This window comes from Pezoporus wallicus, unplaced genomic scaffold (assembly GCF_028554395.1).
Source record: "Pezoporus wallicus isolate ANWC-B61680 ecotype Strahan unplaced genomic scaffold, APGP_CSIRO_Pwel_v1 contig_2, whole genome shotgun sequence".
NCBI classification, from domain to species: domain Eukaryota; kingdom Metazoa; phylum Chordata; class Aves; order Psittaciformes; family Psittacidae; genus Pezoporus; species Pezoporus wallicus.
In genome coordinates this window covers 4,668,625-4,683,698 of record NW_026639478.1, presented here as the reverse complement: position 1 = coordinate 4,683,698, position 15,074 = coordinate 4,668,625, and the positions used below count along the sequence as shown (strand labels likewise).

General features: G+C 39.2%; 1 protein-coding gene across 1 annotated transcript in view; it reads left to right on the top strand.

The window, feature by feature from the left end:
• Positions 1 to 15,074, top strand: part of DOK6 (docking protein 6) — a 236,443-nt gene that overhangs the window by 121,708 nt on the left and 99,661 nt on the right. The gene's annotated exons all lie outside the window — the stretch shown is intronic.

The following is a 15,074-nucleotide window of genomic DNA, read 5'->3' as shown; positions in this document are numbered from 1 at the left end:
ACTATCACTTTATTGGGTAGCATTAAGAAGTGATTAGCCTGCATTTTTATGAACATGTAATGTAAAGTTGAAAACTAATCTCAAGTTCTGCGTTTGTTTTTGAAACCAAGCTTTTCCTTTGTTCTAAAGTTGAAATACAGACATAATACTTTTATTTTGCTATTAATTATATCATATAAGCTGGTCTATTATGAAGCATCACTTGTTTCTAAAGTTGACATAGTTTAAAATAATTCCAAATTTAAGAAAAAAAAGTAGGCCTGTTGACTAACATAAAAATTAAGCAAACTTAGAGTTAGTGAAGTGGAAAAGGGAACCAAGTCTGTCAGCAAGGTGATCATTTAATTATCTTCCAAATAAGAACAGTGGCTCACTAATATGTATTATCTCTGTTTTAGCAAATGGGAAGTACTTTGTAACATGTCCCCCAAAGAGTTCTTTGGAGTGCTGTTTGAAAACAATCAATTCCATTTTAAAATGGCATTTGCTCAGTGGCAGTATGAATTTGCCTATTTCTTTAGAAGTTCTTCATTGTCCAAAGCTCTCTCAGTAGCTTAGTATTTCATTTCAATTTCAAGGGGAAAAAAAGTAGATCAATCCTGTAACTGAGTTTTGTATTCCATAAATAAAACATGAAGTCAGTATTACGGCTATTTTTTTCTGCCTAGGTTGTGTTGCAGATAATTTTGACTGGACCTAGAAATCAAAATAATCAAATTAGAGAATTTGCTGCAGGCATATAAAATGAATACATCTAATAAGTGTAAAATGAAGGAACATTTGAATGTGCTAATGGACAAGTCTCTAGATAATGAGGCTAGCCTATCTGGGAAAGTTAGGTCTGTGTTAGGTATGTTCCTATAAACATTAATCCAGTAAGAATGACAGAATGTCTTCTGTATAACTTGTGCTTTATATTCTAGACATCAATCATCTTACCATGGAAAGTTTGCTTGCATGTGCAAGGAGGTTAGTCTAAACTTTGCTATAGCTTACAATCACTTCACTTAAAAAACGAGAAGTGAATTAAATTGGGCGTCTGACATTTATCTCCTCTATTCTCTCTAGTGATGGGAAATTAATTACAGCAGGAAACTCAGAAAGCCAATATAATTTCAAAATGTTTTTGCCCAGTGACAGTGTGAATGTTTTCCAAGTGTAGTACAATGTCAATGACAGATGTGGTTCAGGGAGCAGCTCTCCCATCATATGTCACTAGATATAGCAGCAGTCCCCCATTAATAAATGCTGTCCTTGCTGCTGTTACTTATCCGCAGCAAAATACAAATCAGCATTTTCAGATACGTAACTTATATGTATTGTGTTAATCGAACAGTAATTCCTGTGTGTCCTGAGTGTGTGCTAACTATAACTAGTTTTCTTTCCATATGGCATTTAATATTGACAGTTATACGTTTTGCTGAGAAGTGTTTATTAATTATCTGTAGAAATATGACTTAGATGAAAATGAGTTTATTGTGGTTAAGGACCAACTGAAGAAAAATCCTAAAAATTCCATGCATCATAAGATAGTCCTTCAAATTCAATGCCCTGCTACGCATTTCTTGATATCTGGAGATTTCCTTGGATTCATATCCTGTTAAAAAATTGCCATTTTAGTTAAAATGTAGTTATGAGAATAATTAATAGTGTAAAACAGCAATCTAAGCAAAAGGACTTAATATCTTAATTTCTAAAGGTTTATTTTTAAAATCTATGATCATATAATACTAGAAAATATAAGCAGGAAAAAGCTGGAAAAAAGAATTGTATGTTTCTGCATGTCATTATGTCAAACTACTTTATGGGCAGCTTGGATCTGCATGCATGCTAAATTGAGAAAATAGTGGTAACCCATGAATTATGAGGGTTTAAATCATTTTAATTTTGTAAGGTTTCACATCTACATTTTTTGTCTCCCTTGCGAATCAAGTAGATGACAGCATGTAAAAAAATTTGTATGTATGCTGATGAAGGTTATTATGCATTCAGAAAAAATAAATAATGTCTTTAAAGGAGGTATTGAGGAAAAACCACAAATTTATCACTCTAGTAGTAGTGCATATGTAAAAACTTTCATTCAGATTTTATTTTTTGTACTTACAAGCATTATACATGGTCTTAATGAGCGATCTAATCAAGTGAGTAAAAGAAGATGCCAATTTTTCTAATATAAACAAAAAAGGCTTCTCTCTTTATAGCTGAGTAAAGCGCTACTCCAAAATTTCACTATCATTTTTATAACAAGTTTCTTTCATTTGTGCTTCAATGTACTATATTCTAGTTTGGGGCATGGAGATGGATTCATTAATTTGAAAAGTTATAGCGATTCTATGTGAAGTCTTATCTTAGGACTTATTATGAAAATGTAAAGGATAGTAAGTGTCTACCTATCCTTATTGATTCAGAAAAAAAAGACATAATTATACATTTGGTTGCATTTTGTCATTTGGCTGCTGTTACGATCTCATCGTAACACTGTAACAGGAAAAAAACCTGCTGTCAAATTAATTTGTGAGTAGTAGGTCAATAAACCTCTGGTTACTCTCACATATCACAAAATCAAGGTTTGGGGATTTTCTTGTTCATTTTCTAAGGCAGTGGAGCTTAGGAGTAGGCCACAGTTTCCAAGCAGAAGGAAGAGCAACATTCAAGTCATCCATTTCCTCATTTAAAACCATCAATGCAGAAAATAAGTAAAAATATATGACAGCATATATATTGCACTTTTGTTCATTTGTTCAGTGCAGTTATGGTGCAAAATAACTACTTTTTAAGTGACAGCTATCAATTTTCTCATCCCTACTGTTAATAATCCATTTTTGTTTATAGTTGGTTTTCTAGCTTTTTTTCTCTATTTATAATATTAGCCACAGAGAAGCTGGATTTGAATTTAGCTCAAGTCATGAGAGATCCCAGAGAGGACTTTTGCCTGCAGTCCAAGGAAGGAACACAGAAGGAAACTGGCCTTTGCTAGTGTGTGAATCCATAAAGCAAAGGACATCTATCCCTACCCTCTAGTATTTTGTGTGTTTATAAATCAGTTCACAAGTAAGCTGTAAGTGGGCAATTGATCACCAGTATGCATAAATTACAGCTGCTTCTTCAGATACTGTTTTTCACTGTAATCAGCACCACTGATTTACAAAAGTAAATCCCAACCTTTCTGTGCAGTTCTTGCTTTGTATAGTTCAAAATATTAAATTTAAACATTCTCTGTACTTTCATGATGAGTTGTTTGCCCTTAAATAAAGATGAAAGATTTGAAATGAAACAATCTTTCATCAGTGAGTCTCCAGTTAACATGGCCTTAAGCCATCATTCAGCAGAGTTCTTGAAGTTTCAAATGATTTAATCTCAGTATGTTCCATAAGATTGCGTTCATCAAGACTTATTCTGATTTTCTTTGGAGGAAAATGACACATAATTGGAGTTGGATCTATCTGCTGTTTTCCTGGTTCAGCAAAGGACATAGTTTTGCTGTGCTGAATCTTAGAAGTGTCCCACTGAATTGAAAAAGAAACAGATAGAAAAAAAAAATCCTATTAACTTAATGAAAGTTAGAATTCTGAGTTTCAGCTTTAAGAAGACTGCCTCATCTCAGGCAGCCGTATGTCTCTTCTTTAAGATCATGTTGGTAGAGATATTGATGGTGTATATCAAAAGCCAGGAACCTAAAATGACGTAACTTAGATACAGTTTTATTTTAGGAGACTAAAATTTGCAGGAGGTTTTGCCTGAATGGGAAGCATCTATTTTCATAGACATTCAAAGAATGTTTATTTTCATAAAGCATTTTCTGATTAAAATAATAGTTACATGCATCAAATGTAGGGATCCATTCAATGCCGAAAATAAAAGATACAAGTGTAAAATGAGAGTAAGAATGCAAAAAATTCATAATTTAAAAACAATCCCGTTTGAGTTTAAATTCTGTAGATTAAAATTTGAGAAAGATATGTCTCATTATATTTCCTTAGATATTAACACTAGACTATGAACCTTTAAGATTTTTTTTTCCTTCCTTTCAGTAGTATCACATTAAAATCCACTAAGAATATAGCTGAGTCATCTCTGGCTAATACTTTCTTCTACCTGAGAGTAAGTTTTTATGCAGCTGAAAAGCAAGTGAAGCACATATCATGCTGTTACGATCTTACAGATCATTTCAGTCAGAAATTGTCTGTAATTGCTTTGAATGAGTTTCTTTGCACTTCCAATGTCATAAAATCATGTTTGTTAGCTCTAATAATAGCAAGGATTCATATCTTTACAACACTAGGATTATTTAGGGTTTGGGGAAAAAGCTGTATTTTTTGAGCAATAAAAACTAAAGAAAAATTATTTTTTCAAGAGGTTTCTTATTTTGAAAGTGGCATATAGCCCCATGCAGGAAAGTTTCTAGCACTTCTGCAGCATTAGAAAGGGGCAACACTAACACTGCCTTTCATACACAGCCCAAATGGGACACTGTTTAATAAATCTAAATATTCACAGATGGAAGTCTTGCTCTAGTCATACATGTTTAGCCAAAGAAAGGAAGAAAAAGAGGTTGCAAAGACTTCCTAGTCTGTTACTCATTTTCTACTCCTACTCATTTAATGCAGAAGCTATTCAGATGGCTGGAATGAAAGTCACATGGTCAAAGGCATAAAAGCAATGAAGTGTGTAGTGGCAATGGTACATATTTTTTATTTCCATGTATTGAAACTGTGCTTATCACGTTGATTTTTGTATAGGAAAAGAATGCTTTTTGAATTATTTACCTTATCTAACAGTAGTTGTTTGTCAGTGTTTCAAAGATGAGACTGAATATTTTTTACAAGAAAAAAGGGAAAAGAATTTAGATAAAAATGAACCTTAGGATTTGTACTGGTTTGTTTGGGTATAGATTCTCTTGCTAGACTGTAAATTAAATACTTGAAAATGGGAAAGAGGCACACTAATATTTACACGGAAGGTATTAAATTTCCCATGCATAAAAAAATAAAAAAGGCCCTAGAGCTTTTCCAAGAAAGAAACTATTGTTTCTGAAAAACTACAAAGTTTTAAGCCAGAAAAATGCTATTGCTGACTGCCAGTCATGGGATAGCAGCATAAGTTGATGCTGTAGCATCCTCTGTGTGTTACGTTACTGGTGACAGACCCTTTTTGGACACTTGGCTGATGTCTGTTCCCACTAAAGGCGGGCTGCCTGAGGTTATTTTACTTTGATGCCATTGTCATTTAATAACTGTTGAAACAGGTATGGATTGACAATCCTGGGGAACTGCCTAATTCCCATGCCAGATTCTTGTAACTGGCCCATTAGCGTCAGAAAAAATGTAAATGTTTCTTCTATGTTCAGCAGATTTTCACAATTATTCTTTTGCACTTGAAAGAAAGTTTGACTTGAGAGCAAAAGTTTGCTAGGGCTATTTTTGAGTAACGATGCTGTGCCAGCTCACTGTTGAACTGTTGGACATACTAATCCTTCATAAGCATTTATGGTATAATGACTCACTAGTCTGCACCGTGAAGTGGAATACACGAGCTGTGAGGATACCTATAAATCTACCTTCAAGGACTAATTTATCCAATAAATAACATGTGTAAGACTAACCACTAAGTAAAGTGATTAAAGAATAAAACAAATGTCCTATAGTTACACTGGCATTAGTGTTGGCAACAATTGAGGGACCATCTATCTGATTTATCCAGCTCCTCACGTGTACCAGCACACGTCTCAGCTATTAACAAAAGGCATCCTATTGTTCGAGAGAGGAGATACAGGAGGTATATGCCACGGGCTACCCTATGGTTTTACCTGTGGGATCACGGAGAAGACATGACAAAGTGGGATGGAAAACCTACTTCAGCTTTGGAGGAACGGGTGAGTGAATTTAAGAGGGGAGCCAGGGCCAAGACTGATCATCCCATGAGAGCTACAGCTTCAGTCTCTGCTGAGCAGTTTCCCAGATGGAGTGGAAGAGCTGATTTTACTCCAGCTCCTGTGATAAGGAAGAATAATCCCTTTTATCACGACTTAAGTGTCCAACGCTGTGATGACCATTAGAGGGGCCCTGCCTCCAGCCAGGTGGAGGTAGGGGACAATCGGATTTGCTGGACTGTGTGGATCAGATGGCCTGGCACATCAGTCCCATGGAAGTATAATGCTCTAGTAGATACCTGTGCACAGTGTACCCTGATGCCATCAAGCTGTCAAGGGGTGGAACCCATTTATATTTCTGGAGTGACAGGAGGATCCCAAGAGTTGACTGTACTGGAGGCTGAAATCAGCCTGACTGGGAGGAAGCGGCAAAAGCACCCCATTGTGGCTGGTCCAAAGGCTCCATGCATCCTCGGCATAGACTACCTCAGGAGAGGGTACTTCAAAGACCCAAAAGGGTACTGATGGGCTTTTGGTATTGCTGCTTTGGAGACAGAGGAAATTGAGGAGCTGTCCACCTTGCCTGGTCTCTCAGAGGATCCTTCTGTTGTGGAGCTGCTGAAAGTTGAAGAACAACAAGTGCCAATAGTGCACCGGCGGCAATATCACACCAACCGAGACTCCCTGATTCCCATCCATCAGCTGATCCGTAGGCTGGAGAGTCAGGGAGTGATCAGCAGGACCCGCTCGCCCTTTAATAGCCCCATGCGGCCAGTGTGAAAGTCTAATGGAAAGTGAAGATTAACAGTAGACTATCGTGGCCTGAATGAAGTCACACCACCATTGAGTGCTGCCATACCAGACATGCTAGAACTTCAGTATGAACTAGAGTCAAAGGCAGCCAAGTGGTATGCCACGATTGATATTGCCAATGCATTTTTCTCAATTCCTTTGGCAGCAGAGTGCAGGCCACAGTTTGCTTTTACTTGGAGGGGTGTCCAGTACACTTGGAACCGAATGCCCCAGGGGTGGAAGCTCCAGGGGAGTCTCGAGGTCGACCCTTTGGCTTTTGGAGTCGGGGATACAAAGGATCTGAGGCCAGCTATATCGCAACTGAGAAAGAGATACTGGCAGCCTATGAAGGGGTTCGAGCTGCTTTGGAAGTGATTGGCGCTGAAGCACAGCTCCTCCTGGCACCCCGGTTGCCCGTGCTGGGCTGGATGTTCAAAGGCAGGGTCTCCTCTACACATCATGCAACTGATGCTACATGGAGTAAATGGGCTGCACTAATTACACAACAAGCTCAAACAGGAAATCCCAGTCATCCAGGAATTCTAGAAGTCATCATGGACTGTCCAGAGGGCAAAGATTTCGGAATGTCACCAGAGGAGGAGGTGATGTGTGCTGAAGAGGCCCCACCATATAATAAACTGTCAGAAAGTGGAAAGCAGTATGCCTTGTTTACTGATGGCTCTTGCCGTATTGTGGGAAAGCATCGGAGATGGAAGGCAGCTGTATGGAGTCCTGGACGACAAGTTGCAGAAACTGCTGAAGGAGAGGGTGAATCGAGTCAGTTTGCCGAGGTGAAAGCCATCCAGCTGGCCCTGGACATTGCTGAACGAGAAAAGTGGCCAGTACTTTATCTCTATACTGACTCATGGATGGTGGCAAATGCCCTGTGGGGATGGTTGCAGCAATGGAAGCAGAGCAACTGGCAACGCAGAGGTAAACCCATCTGGGCTGCTGCACTGTGGAAAGATATTGCTGCCCGGGTGCAGAACCTGGTGGTGAAGGTACGTCATGTAGATGCCCATGTACCCAAGAGTCGGGCCACTGAGGAACACCAGAACAGCCAACAAGTGGATAAAGCGGCTAAGATTGAAGTGGCTCAGATGGACTTAGATTGGCAACATAAGGGTGAATTATTTTTGGCCCGGTGGGCCCATGACACTTCAGGCCATCAGGGCAGAGATGCAACATATAGATGGGCCCATGATTGATAGGTGGACTTAACAATGGACACTATTGCCCAGGTTATTCACGAGTGTGAAACATGTGCTGCAATTAAACAAGCCAAGCGGTTAAAGCCTCTTTGGTATGGAGGACGATGGTTGAAGTATAAATATGGGGAGGCCTGGCAGATTGACTATATCACACTGCCACCAACCCGCCAAGGCACGCTCCATGTGCTTACCATGGTGGAAGTAGCCACCGGGTGGCTGGAAACATACGCTGTGCCCCTTGCCACTGGCCAGAACACTATCCTGGGCCTTGAGAAACAGACTTTGTGGTGACACGGCACCCCAGAGACAATTGAGTCAGACAATGGGACTCATTTCTGGAATAACCTTACAGACACTTGGGCCAAAGAGCATGGCATTGAGTGGGTATATCACATCCCCTATCATGCACCAGCCTCTGGGAAAATCGAACGGTACAATGGGCTGTTAAAAACTACACTGAGAGCAAAGGGTGGGGGAACTTTCAAGCATTGGGATACACATTTACCAAAGGCCACCTGGTTGGTCAACACCAGAGGATCTGCCAACAGGGCCGGCCCAGCCCAGTCAGAACTTTTACATATTGTAGAGGGGGTCAAAGTTCCCGTGGTGCATATGAAGAATTTGCTGGGGAAGACAGTCTGGGTTATTCCTGCTTCAGGTAAAGGCAAACCCACTTGTGGGATTGCTTTTGCTCAGGGACCTGGATATATTTGGTGGATAATGCGGTGAGATGGGGAAGTCCAATGTATACCTCAAGGGGATTTGATTTTAGGGGGAAACAGCCAATGAACTTAATTGTATGCTGTTGCCTGCTATGTAGCACTTCTATAGCCCATCAACTAGATGTCTCCAGGTCACCAGCGACTAGCCCTGACTTCCCTCCAACCATCATCCCAACAGAGAATGAACTTTGATAGAACCGGATGAGTTCTGCAGTAAAGGAACGATCAGCATCAGCAGGCAACGATCCAATACTGCACACAGCCTTTCCTGCCCTGAAAGATTGTTACAAGAGATGGAACCTGACATCATGGACCGAATGGACTCAGCAGCATTATAGGGATTGGTCCATGCACTAAGAAAATGATCTTTTTCTCTTGGTCTGTGTGTATATGGGTGTATATATGTGGGAGAGCAATGGTATCTTGAAAATGTGGGATCTGAGCATGACATGAATGGCATGGAATAAGGGATGGATAATGTCCTGGGTTTAGGAGTAGCAGTCATTTTTCTCCTTCGTGGTAGCTGGTGCAGTGCTGTGTTTTGACTTCCAGCCTGGGAACAGTGCTGGTGATACCGATGGTTTTGGGTGTTGCTAAGTGATGTTTACCCTGACCAAGGACTTTGTGAGGCTCATGCTCTGCCTGGGAGGAGGGGAAGCCGGGAGGAAGCAGAGACAGGATGCCTGACCCAGGCTAGCCAAAGAGGTATTCCACACCACAGCACATCATGCCCAGGGTGGGGGGTAACTGGGAGTTACCCGGAAGGACAGGGGCTTCTGGGTCGGACTCATTTTTTCTCGGCGGGTGGTATTGTATTCTCTTCCCTTGTTATTTTCTCTTATCATTGTTGTAGTTGGTGGTAGCGGTGGTGATTTGTGTTGTACATTGGTTGCTGGACTGTTCTTGTCTCAAGCTGTGGAGTTGCACTCTTTCGATCCTCCTCCCCATGCTTCCGGGAGCGGGGAATGGGAGAGCCCCGGGGAGCGGGGCCTTGATTGCTTTCAGCCTGTCACCACTCACTGGGAGTGAGTGAACAAGCTGTCTGGCTAGGGTTTAAACCACGACACAGTTGTAAAAAATACAAAAAATTTTCTTGGAGACAATATCAGTCAAAATGCAAAGAAAACAAAAATTCCATATGAGTACCATATCTTGTACAATATCTTAAAATATAATTGGTCCATAAAAATATTTTAAATAACAAAATTGCTTTCAGAATTGCAGCCCACTGTCTAATTTGAAAAGAAGTTTCAGTCTACATAGAGACTAATTTTCTGTTCTTATACATTAAATAGAATTCATATCCCCTTCATTGCTTCCTAGCTGTCATTTAACAAAAATTTGCCGAATTCATGCATATCCAGTGTTAATCAGTAATACACGTTATTACACAAAGTAATGTTCCATATATTCCACTGAGCAAAGACTGCTTTGCATTTGTATCTGTGTTTGAGTGTGTGATGTGCCCTAAGTAATGAAGACAACATTAGATAACATTTTAAATACTTCTAAGATAGATAGCATAATGTTTGAATCATCAAAGGATGATTCTGATGAAGGGTGTTAAGGTATTACTGATTTTTATAAGAAATTATGTGCCTACAGGCAATAGTGTTTGCTAGTTAAAAAAAAAAAAAGATATTAAGTTGCTGTGTATATTGTATGTGGCACAGTGTAATAGCACATCAGTCCTGTGAGAATTTTATTGTATTTTTTCCTATTAACTTCTAATTAAGGCTGAGTGATTTTTAGAAGAGATAAATTGGCACTTTTCTGCACCATCTTTCTTAGTAGAGATTATGAGGTCTAAGTCCTGTCCGGACTAATCCAAGCAGGAAAAATTCTCCAATTTCATTCAGACTAAGAATATTCAGTTGGATTTGGACCCCTTAGATAAGTTTAAAGGGAAGGAGAGTCAAACATTTTAGGTTTATACAGTTTGACATTAGGGAAAGCTCATAAAGTAAGTGAGGTTTTTGATTTCCACAAGGACAATGTTTGCTGTCCCTCTGTAACATTGCATGCGTGTTATTTCCAACTTAAATCCTTGGTCACATCACTTTATGTGGGTTGCATGAGAAGGCGAAGAGACAAACTTCCTCATCTTTGTTTTTAAACTTTAGGAGTTGTGCATGAATTGAGTCTTTTTAGAATATAGAATGCTATAATTTGCTGCTGCAAGTGGCGGAAGGGATCTCCTGGAATGGAGGGCACTGGCTTCCAGAGCAGGAAATCACGTTATTGACTAAGACAAAAGCTGAACTGAGCAGGAGTGGTCACCTCTTTGGGGCATTATCTCAGGCTATGCTCTCAACTTCTTGTGGTGGGAGATGACAGGATTGTGCAATGTGAACACATGAGGTAAATGTGAAAGAAGGTGAAGTTTTCAGAATTTAGAAGGTATTTGGTTTAGTCCACACACAAAGTGCTCTCTTAGTTAAGAGTCTGAAAACAGTTCTGCTCCTAGCCTTAAAGATCTGGAGGATCTCTAAGGACAGTGAAGTGAAATGCATCTGTGTACCTGTATCTCTGCCACACCACCCCCTCCCTGCAGAATATGTTGTGTAACATGAATTATTTTAAACTGTAAGTAGCAGTCTTTCACTGTTACAAATTTAGATTTCTAGCACCATTTGCTAATATTATTTCATCATCATTATTATATTAACAAACCCATTGATCATCCTGTGGTATTACATACTTGCATTACACTCCTTCAGAGGTTGGAGTAGGCACAGCACCATTTTAATCACCTGGGAAATGAAGTGGAAATGGCCTCAGCATGACTCGAAGATCAGTTAAACTGCAGGAAAATACTGTCAGGAACAAGGTGTCTGTTTTCAGATAGCAAGTTTACAGATTTGTTCCCAGTAATATTTCCTATGCAATAAACAATGCCTAATTAAGGTCTCCCATCTCTGTACTTTAGCTCACCTCATGACATCTGTACAGCAGCATTTTGTAATTGAATAACAGTAAAGATGAAAATGCAAGTATTTGGATTTTATTTATAGCTGTGAAAGCATGCTTTACCATTAATCATTCAGTCCAAGAATTCAGTTATCTTAAAAGGAAACTAAAATTTTCAATGACAAGTAGCACTTTGGACTAAAAACTCAGCATTTGCCACCAATAAATCTAATTCACATGCATTAAAGAGAAGAATTTTGCTGACGGTGTTTTATGACTTGGTGCCACTATAATATTTCATCTGTTTCAATATACGCATATAATCAAAATAAGTAACAGTAGTATGTCTGTTTTGTGACATGGTAGCTGTCATTCTTAAAGATTGCTACTATGAATGATGCCTTTGTGTACTATACGTTATAGCAATTTTTTAAAGTAATATCTAATATTTAATTTGTTACCCAGAAACACAAAGCATTCTATAGACCTTTTGCAAAAGAATGTTAAACTTCTTAGATACACATGATGAAAGCAGAAATATCGCTTTGGCTTTGAAAGGTAATTCAGATGCTTCTAAAGAATATTCCACATGTCTGTCAAGGAAAAGGTTGAAGGGAATCCCTTGCAAGTAGGCAAGAACTATCAGGACGCATTAGGTAAAACTAACTCACACAGTACCCTCATACCCTCGACCTTCCACATGCATTTGTAGGTAATGTTGATGCTTCTGACAGCAGACACAAATCCTCACAGTTCTGTGGAAAGATATTTCAGTTCTGCATTGAAACTGTATTTTCTGTAGTATTAAAAGTCAGTCATTTTTGTAAGATACAGATTTTGAGTTTTGTGACAATACAATGTATGTTATAGCCCACTGTGCAAAATATAGCCATTATCTTATAATGCTCAGCGTAAGAAAGATAAGTTTTTTCTCTGCGGCACTTGGAGAACAGTCTAATCTGGGTCTAATTATCAATGTCTGGCAGTTAAGAAGAAGCCACTTAAATTAAACTGCCAAACACCCTGAAAGGCAGTTTCTGGATCCCAGCTTTCAGCATCTAGATGTTCCTGTAATAGAGAGAGGCAAGTGGACTAAGATGAAAACAAAGACTCTTACAAGAAACAGCTTTCTAGAACAATGGGTTTTTTTGCTTGTTTCCAGAAAAAAAAAATCCCTACTGGAAATGTGGTGTGAGAGTACATATAAATAGAAAATGCTGCTTTTACATGAGCCCTGTTTTGAATGTATATTGATGTTAAGCTGGATTTATGGAAATGCCAATATGTTTTCCTTTATCCTTAGATGCTGGTAAAATTAGAAAGGTTAATTTAGTGTTTGTTTACTATCAATCTCATTCTGCATTTCAAAAATGTACCCTTTTGATCTGGGTGCAGGCATAATGAAAATGCAGATTTTGTAAAACACGTAAAATGTTAAATGCTGACCACACTCCATGAAAAACTGCAGGCTTTATACAGAGCTATGCATTCTGTCAGCATATATATTGTTCCTGTTTAGTCAGAAAAAATATTGCTAGAGATAAGGGAAGGAAACATGGGAGCGCTGGACTATTTTTGCACTGCCACCTTTGAGCTACCAGCCTTTCTGCGCTAATTCCCCCAAGTTTATCTGTTGCTGGAAGCAGATATTGGGTGACTCAGTGGAAAACCTCCTGGGAGGGGGACTTAACTTACCCATGTGCTGGTGCACTGACCCTCAGTGCCCAGAATGTGGCAGTACACCTTGTGGTCCACTTTTGCGATCTCCCTGGCATGAAGCCCTCTCCATGGGTTGGTCTGATTTATAAGGTATGGCTGTGGTTCAACAGACCTCACAAATATCCAAGGAAATTACAAAGGCTGAAGGAGAGGAAGGGAAAAAAAGAGGGAAATTTATTCATGCATGAGCAGAGGATGGGTTTTGGAAGTAGGCTTTTAAACAAATTCATCTTACTACTTTTAAAAGGCCTAAGTTTTTGTTGATGTCCAGAAACATGCCTATTCTCTCCTTACTTCCATCAAGGAGGCTGTACCTGTAGAATGTAGAAGTGTTAAGGACCAGTATGCTGTTAACTCAGTATTTTCTTCTCACAAAGTTAAATGTCATCTCCATGTTACTGACACAATGTTCTGTCTTTTGCCACCAGAAGCTGAGCATGTTATGAGAAGACTAACTTTGGGGATCTGTGTCCTGGGACAAAGACCACAAAAAATTAGGAAGGGTTAAGGGAAACTGCTATTCTTACAGCACTCTGAAGAAGTCCCCCAAATTGTTTGTGTCCCTGGGACAGCAACCACATGTGGCTCTCAAAAGTCCCAAAACAGGCTCTATCATTTGAACTGTCTGTCTGGGAACTTGGTCAGGTGATAAGCAGAATAACCCAAGAGCAATCTGTTCCTGGAGTATTCAGGGTCCTGAGCGAAGGAGGGTATCCACATGTTTTTGGAAACCTGGAATCGCATGCCTGTCTCCCCTTCTTGTCTAGCAAATGTTTCTGTCACTTGAGACCTATGCCTAAACAGGCAAGGATTTTAGGACTGTACCAATTAGGCATGGAAAGATTTTTCTTGGATATAAATTTTCACTAATTACAATGAGTCATCATCACTAGATGCTTCAAGGCTTTAATGCAGTATTTTTCTCTCTCTCCAAATTTCAACATTATGTTGGAGAGATTGTCACAAAAGTGTTTTCCAGATGTCCCCAAAAATAGGAATGAAAGAACTGTGGCAATTTAATAGAGACATTTCTAGATGACTGGAGTCACACACTCCTAAAGATGATCAGATATAGACTGACTATGACAATGGATGCTCAGTGTGTGCCTGGTGCCAAGCTGCTCCATAAAGTTTCCCTTAGGTGAAGCCTATCCTGTAATAAAAGACAGCCAACCTAGTTGCATGACTTTTATTAGCTGTGGTTTCACACTCTGTGATTTTTTGTTTGATCAGTGCCAGAGATATTGTGATGTTAAGTTTGAGAAGTAGATAGGATGAGGCTGGGTGTCTTAGTGAGGACTGTTGTAGTGTCTCAGAGGGTTATGCCTTGGGGGCTTTATGTCTTGGTAAACTGGCAGATAGGGAGCTCTCAGATGTATGTCAATGGGATGCAATGGAGAACTCAGAAAGTACTAGGTGGTTTTAAACTTTCATAATAATGTTCCAACTAGTGCCCAAATTTCTCTGAGACTAGAAGAAGGTGAACAGAACTGAAGAAATTAATTATTCAGACTAATCTGACAGGCATAGCCATCCAGTACAGCAGAGAAGAATGTTTTGTGTTTGAAGATCTCTTTTATTACTGTTTTTTATCTTTCCTCCTGGAAAAATGGTCTAAAACATTTCTAGACCATTCTCTAGAAAGAGAAAGTTCTTTAACAGTTCAGATTCACCTACCTAAAAAGCAGAAAAGAATATTTCAGATATTATATGTAACATTTTTCTAAATTGCATTTTTCTTTCAAGAAGGGCTACTAGAAATATACGGCCTTGAAAACTTAGTGCTCATTTCTCTTTTTTGTTAACTCCACCTATGCCCAAACTTAAAAATGGAAGATGCAGTCCTAATGG